Source organism: Euwallacea fornicatus, chromosome 30 (assembly GCF_040115645.1).
Source record: "Euwallacea fornicatus isolate EFF26 chromosome 30, ASM4011564v1, whole genome shotgun sequence".
Classification (NCBI taxonomy): Eukaryota; Metazoa; Arthropoda; class Insecta; order Coleoptera; family Curculionidae; genus Euwallacea; species Euwallacea fornicatus.
In genome coordinates this window covers 2,154,448-2,162,198 of record NC_089570.1, presented here as the reverse complement: position 1 = coordinate 2,162,198, position 7,751 = coordinate 2,154,448, and the positions used below count along the sequence as shown (strand labels likewise).

The window sequence follows — 7,751 nt, the reverse complement described above, 5'->3', positions numbered from 1 at the left end:
TGGCACAGTCACGTCGTCATTGTGCGGTTACAGTGGTTAATCCTTTAGGAGTGATTTGTTGCTTTAGCAACTTGTCAAAGTAAAGCAAATCTTTTGAAGAGATGTTTCAAATTGGTCGGTATTTAAAAGGGTACCTGTTTGCTTAACAAGAAGTTTCGGACAATCCATTTATTTTAATAAGCGACCGTTTACACAAACTCTCTTTCGGTTGGTCGAATGTTGCTACATGCTCAGACCGGTACTTAAACTTTTGCATGGTAGAATTTGATCTCATTCAAATGGAGTAGACATTGTAATTAACGCCTCGCTCACCTATAAAGAACCTTAAAGGCAATTTTTATCTATGTTTTGCAATAAATCCCACTTGGACGGACGATATGGGTGTTATACGCTTATTTGGATTGGCAGGAAGTCTGCATCCTACTTGCCGATTTACATTGTAGATTGCACATGTAAGCATCGATCTGGACTATTTTACGCTACAAAAATAATGGCATAATGGAATATTTGAGGTCAACAAAGTAAAAAATATATATGTATACATTGTAGAGGGGGAAACGGCCCGAGGGACGCGGAATAAAGATCGTTGTTGCTAATTATTACGGTCATCAATGCAAGTAGGTCATGTAGGCCTGAGTTTTAGCGAAGTCGTTAAGGAAGACATGCTAATGATAGGATTCTTTTATGTGGCATACCAAAATGCTTACATTTTTTCGGCAATACTCATCACCGTTGGCCGCGAATATTGGTACCGGTTTCTGGGGCCCAATTAGAAAGGAAAACGGGCCGTATTCGCAGAAGCGGTTAGGTGGTACGTGTCTCCAAAACTTGAAACAGCCTACATTGACGGGTCAGGCATTTCCTTGATATACTTGCAGCATGAATTTTCTTGTCCTGCTGCGACAGCGCATATCCGCACCGCGCAGTTACGACACAAAAACAGTATCGAAACGAGGAACATTTCGATACCGTTTTACTATTTTTTTTACTATAGCGCCAAAGCAAACATTATCCGTTTCCCCTTAAAAGCCGCAGAAACGAACAGTACAATAACAGTGCAATATTTTAATACCGCAATTTTATAACATTAAATGGCGCCTGTCGGCGTTTGTCGGGTGCACCGACGTGTCTCAGTGCTAGACCCAAACGCAACAATATCTTAATTATTGTATCAATACAAAATTGTCTCAGACGCACGACTCACGAAGCTCATGTCGCAGCCGTGGAGTTGCGAAATCCGTCGCTTCGCTTCTCTTTCCACGCAAGTTCCGCCAGTACGGCAATGAGCTGTTTTGCGACACTCGTACCTTAATGCACTCCTGCATACGTGGAAAAACCCAAATTTCTAGAAGAATCACGTTAATGCCAGAATTTCTCGAAACTTCGCTCAACCTTTGCCATCGCAGGATGTTCTTTGTGCAAATCCTTTCGCTGAACTGCCCCTTACGTTCCAAAAGCTATTAACCTGTATATTAATATACACAGGTAGCATACCACTTTTCTATTGAAACTCCAAAATCTTTTGTTGCAGAAATGAGTAAGGCTCCTCCGTTTCTTAGGCGAAGGGCTTGTCCCTGAGTAATTTGTCATTTAGTTCTGTATATTTTAATCCTATTATATCACTGCTGCCTTTTTTCAGAGAAGTCGTTTGGGGCAGACAATAAACGAGAATTTCTCAAGTACTTCGGACAGCAGCGGTATCTGGATTGGTGATAATTGATCGCTGATCAACCGCACAGAACGACACTTCCTGATGCGTCGCCCCCGTATCACGTTACCTCAAAGATTAATATTTTTCTGGCCACCAGAAGAAACTTCCCATGAAACTTTAAACACCTTCACATAATTACGAAAGTATCAAGTTCATCATCGGCATTTACATATATCCGTAAAAAGCGGCAACGAAAATCGTGCACTTTGTAGAGAATTTCAGACAGAAAAAGCGTGCAAAGAAGAAATAAAAATAAAATTTAGTCGCTTAAAACCTTGGTTGGATCATGGTCGAAGGCAACCAGAGCCAGGCCAGATCTGGGTCGCGATTTGCCATTGAACCATCGTGACGTAAGAAGTCATTCACCTGTGACGTCACGTTTGGGCCGCGGAAGACAGTCACGCTCACAGCTGACTGCGAAACTTATGCTCTTTTCGCTGCCTGTCCAAGATCACAGTGGCGTAGTCCGAGAGGGGCACGTGAGGCTGCAGTTAGTTGTAGTCATTTAATTCAAATGTGCGGTACTTCAGGAAACGGCGTGTTACCAGGCTGTTGGCAGAACATTTTTAAAAAATTTGTGGAAATGTTGTTCTGGAACGACTAGCGACCCAGTTTCGTCGTTTATCCAAAATGTAATTTCGCCCCAAATTCTGAAACATTAAAAAAAAATAAAAGTCTCTTGAACATAAAAGAATTAATTAGGTATCGATAGGTGGCAGTGCTGGAGGGACAAGCACCGCACTGTGGGATATCGCATTCCCGGTATTACCAAACCAAACTGAATTTTAAAAGTGCGATATTTACCCGTTTCGAGCCGAGCACAGTTCTGCTCGAACGCTCATTAATATTTTGCGAAATTAACCATTAGCTCCGCGTGAATTTTTCCAAAATTTCCTTACATTTTCACACGGAATTTCACATTTTTCGCGAGCACTACAGGAGAAGACTCCGGGCGCCATTGAAACTGACGGCCGAAGTGTCATCGCTTGTCGTGTCCAAAACTCTCTTTGCGAAAAGCCTCGCCATCACGTGACGAGTTTTCGCAAAATCACGTGGGTATTTGCTGTTGACGTGGCATTGTTGAAAATTGAGTCCGATCATCGAGACACGCCGCCGATCCCGTTCGTTCGTGCTTTTGCAAAATGATTTAGTTCAATTTCGTTCCCACATAAACGCGTGCGCACCAACGACGCCTTCCAATCTGCAGGTCTCGCTAATGGGCAATGGAAAAAATGTTCAAAAAAGAAGAGAAACTCTTTTGGTAAAAAAAGGCTTAAAGCAATTTCTATAAATAACCCGTGAATGTAAAAGTATAATTGCCGCATAATCCATTAGAAAACTGTTATTAGGCCCAGAAGCTACAGCAGTCAAGAATACTTGGTCAATTTATTTTAATTTTTCCCTTCCTCTTGCTCTTTTCCATCACTTCGTGGCGTATCTTAACAAAAATATTAATAAGACAAATTATCGCCCTCTCCGAGTGCGTTTCTTCTCCGCGGTTGAGCCTATTTTACCGACTGCTATTTTTCGCTCATCTTTCCTCTTCCTGTGCCTTATTAATAATGGCTTGGCATCTAGGGAGATTTTTGCACCTGTCCCACGAACCATCGATTATTTTAAACCTCACAAGGACCGATTCTCTCCATCTACTTCCTGGTTCCTCATTATATTGCATTCGATCCACCCTTGCAATAATGCCTGTTCTTCCGACGCGACATGTGTTCAAACCAAAATTGCCACGTGCCATCGGACCCTCGCCAGCGGATCTGTTTTATTATTTACCATTTTTTAAGCGATTCTACCTACACGTCTTCCGTTCCTTGGTCGGTCTTCAATCCGGACAAAAAAAAATCATAATCATAACAAAAAAGTGTGTGTAAAGCTGCCTTGAAATCGCGCATAGCACGTGGTGCAGTTTTTTTTTTTATCGATGCCTTGAAGAGGGTTTTCGATCTTTTTTTTTCTTTTTTTTTTTTTATCGCGGAGTCTCAATCGAGTGAAACTTAATCTTTTCGCATCTGTTCAATACGTCGCATCGGCGGATTCGTATGTACGTTTCCTTTTTTTAGTCTTCGGAAGATATGCGTCTGATTGTGTGTTTTATATGGCCAGGATCCTCTTTCATTTAAGGACTGTGCTAAGAAAATGAAAAGGAATTTACTCCGTATATGTTTATGGCTTCTTTAGGTTGATGAGAGCATCGGTAGGTTTATTGCTGAAACGGGAGGTATGCGACCACTTCGGGTATTGCAGCATATTAATTGGCTGCAATATGTTTCTCTTTTATTGGATGATCCTGAAAAGAAACTTCGCGAAGAGGAGGGGGGGGGGGCTCGGGAAGCTGTAGTGGAGTTCCAGAGATGTGGGCAGTCGAATATGGCGACAAATCGGACGAGGAGCTTTTGAAATCTGGCGCATCGAAACCGTCCCCGTTTTTGCGAGTTTCGACCGGGCACGCGATGCCCACACAACCGAAACGGATATCTGCTGCTGAAAACGTACAAAAAATAAAACATAAGGAAATTCCTCCCGAGCTACCGGAGTCCTAGCAACGCGCCCAAGCGTTGCGTGTAAGATTATAATTTCAGACAACAAGCAAAACGGGTTTCCAAACCCTAAATAAGCCTCACTGCGGGCTCTGGGGCCTCCCGTCCAAGACCTCTCTGCAGCTGGAGTTCCCTCCAATTCTTCCGGAGCGTCGCGTAGACGGGCTCCATCCGACTTTCCGCCCTGCAAAATTCTCCGGTGAGCGATCGAGTTCAAACGCCCACAGGGGCGCTCCCGCTTTTACGGAACCCGCGAAGTCTTCAAATCGGCAAAGTTTCCCATTTTCGCCCCAAACTACTTTCATTCCGTTCTGGTCAAATGGAGGCGTCTGGGGACTTTCCGGAGTGTTACGAAACGGCCTTTCCGGCACCATTTGAGTAACTCGTTTGTACGGCAATTACTGCAGAGAAACGAATTGCAGAACCAATAATAGCGAAAAAATGCTATTAGGTGTAACCTGGCAACAACACAGAAGATATCGACCGCCAGCATCGTTCCGTTACACGTACAATATCTCAGCAACCATCACAAAAACGCAATCAATTTCGTTAAAAAGAAAATCGATTTGGCAAGGAATCCAGGAAGTTCTCGCCAATTGGCGGAAGCGGAAGAGAGAGAAAGAGAGAGAGAGGGAGATATATAAATATATATATATATATATATATAGAAAGAGAGAGAGAGAGAGGGGGAGAGAAAGAGAGAAAGAGGGAACGAGAGGGAAATCAATGAGATAAAGTGCAATGTGCGCCATTCTATTGTTAATTATTCAGCAACACTCTCGCCTCACAACATCTCATTGATGAATTTAATTGATTCCGCCTGATTATGTAACAATTTGCAATTAATCCTGTCAGTGCATTGTTCGCCGCATGTGGATAGGTATAAGGAACGTTCACATCCCCCCATAAACAAGCAAAGAAGATATTTGCACGTCATTTTAGGTGACTATGAGGTTTGTTGGCAGAAAGGAACTTGAGAACCCCCCATGTGCATTATGTTTAAGTCCTTGACAAGCTTAATAATTTGTCTAAATTGGCCACGCTGCTCTTCATAGACTCGGACTATGGCCAGAAGGCCGCTTAGTTAAAAAAAAAAGTGGAGGCACAATCTGTCATAGGCAACCTTCAGCAAACACCATTCAATATTCATAAAAAAATCTGCCCAACTGTCTGATCTTTTCCCAGAAACAAACGGAACATTTGGGGGTCGTAAAAAACTTCGGGGTGTTCTTGAATAGTACCCGGAAGAAGAGAGGCGAGATAACGGGACTTGATGTATATAACAAATGGTTCTCCTGTCTGAGTTCTCATTGGTCGGGCCGAGAGTGCCTGTTAAGACATATAAACTGTCGGCTGGCTAAATGGATTTTTTCATTCGGCCGATTTTGGCAGCTTTAGGGGCAGATTGGTTTGTTAATAAATTAGCTTCCTTTTCGATGGGCCACATGGTCAGCAGTGGGGGAAAGGCGAAATTGGCACCGTTCTTTGTTTCCGCGGTAAACGATGCCCGCGGACAAACGTGGAAAATGTACTGCCTGAACTTCTGAAAATCAAACTAGTTCGAGAAAAATCATGAGTCATACGAGAATCACAATTTCGAGCAGTTCAATCGCTCTGCGAGGTATTTAATAGTGTAATTTCTCCATTTTCTAGCCGTCGCCGCGCTTCTCGAACTTAACTCATTTTAACCGACTGTCCTTTGCCTGCACGCTACGAAAGAAATTGCGCCAGAACTCAAGAAGAGAATGAAAAATAAATCGCGCAAAAAGTAACGAAACTGGCAAAGAACAAAGACAATAAGCCGCCCAAGGGCAGGTGCCATAACCCGCTCAAGCTCCGCAACATAGAGCGCACAGGAAGGTACAGGGAAAAGGAGGAGTGAACGGACACTTCGTGGTTTAAAATAAGCGGCAAATTGAAAAATTCTATAAGTTTCTGGCACTTATCAACGTTATAAATTGATGGTGCGAAATAGTGACGATGTGATGTTCCCAATTTCAACATTGCAAGCGGAGTCTGTTGAATATAGAAACGAGAATCCCGTGAAGTGATCACATAAGGAAAAAAAAACAAACAACGTTGCTGTGCCCGACGTTTCGAATTCTAAAATAACGAAATCATCGCAGCCACGGGCGCGTCCAGGGGAAATTCCAACACGTAAAGCCTGAATTCGCCGAGTGCTTCTCGCTTGACAAATTGTTTTGATTCGATCTTGTGAAAATCGAATAATATAACTTCCACTTTTCCAACGAAATAGGTTTTACCGCTTTAAGTCGCCGCTACGGCTCAACGCAATCGCTGCGGCGCCGCTCTCCCCTGAACGCCCCCCTCATATTAGGCGTCGGACGGACGACGCCGAAATTTGTTTTTGAACGTGCCTCCCGGAATTATTGAATTCCATCGGACACACATCGGCCCATTGGGAATTCCGTATTTCGGTCTGACCTAGCGTTTTCTCATTGTGCTGGGATCAGCATTAAATGGTCGGGACGCGGCATCAGCATTAAATGGTCGGGACACGGCATCCCTTATCTCACCATGTGCGGGGTGCGCGGATTTTTTGCAGAACGATTTTAACCACGCGCTCTACGTACAAAAATAATGTTAGTTCGCTATACAGGGTTCGCCGTTACTCCGGCCCTGGTTCCTGGTGTCTTTGTATAAATATCAATATGAAATGTGTAGTACAGTACTCATTTACATTGGAAAGCTGCGTGATTTAATAATATTTTTGTTTACACAGAGTGTTCCGTTTTCGCTGGGCAGCTTAATTTAGAAGGAAAATACATTAAACACTTTTTAAATTGGTTGCGGCGTTGCCATATTAGAGAAATTTCTTTAAAAATGCACCATCAGAAAAAAATTATCACAAAACTGGTGTTTTTTGAAATTTGTTCTTGTATAGTGGTAAATGAAAGTCCGAGGTACTTAAAAACTTTAAAACATTTTTTTAATGCACAATACTTTTTTTGTATAAGAGCGCTAATTTGCAAATTGCTGAAACTCGTTTTTTTTTTAATGGTACCCATGATTCTTGTCAAGCCCTAATGTAGTTTTTAATTCCCTATCAATTTGCAATAACATCTTTTCATCTAACATTTACAGTTATAGAGATATTTACAAAATTTCAATCAAATTTCAACAGGCATTATCATAATGTAACAGATTTATTCTAGTAGGCTTTGCTTCTATTTAACAAAAGCATAAATAACTTATGTCGTTTAGTTGTCATATACCTGTCACCACCTTCTAATATGGCAACGCCGCAACCTATTTAAAAAATGTTTGATGTATTTTCCTTCTAAATTAAATTTTCATCAAATGGCACAATAAAAATTATGAGTTGCTACTTAAAAAATTATAACTTTATGCTGCCCAGCGAAAACGGACCACTCTGTATAAACAAAAATATTATCAAATCACGCAGCTTTCCAATATAAATGAGTACTGTGCTAAACATTTCATACTGATATTTATACAAAGACGCCAGGAAC

General features: G+C 42.0%; 1 long non-coding RNA gene across 1 annotated transcript; it reads right to left on the bottom strand.

Moving 5' to 3' along the window:
* Window positions 1-1,027: 1,027 nt before the first annotated feature.
* Window positions 1,028-2,668, bottom strand: LOC136348008 (uncharacterized). Its single transcript, XR_010733568.1, has 3 exons — window positions 2,516-2,668; window positions 1,393-2,361; window positions 1,028-1,345 (listed from the first exon to the last, which is right to left on the bottom strand). It is a non-coding gene; the product is annotated as an uncharacterized lncRNA (long non-coding RNA).
* Window positions 2,669-7,751: the final 5,083 nt, after the last annotated feature.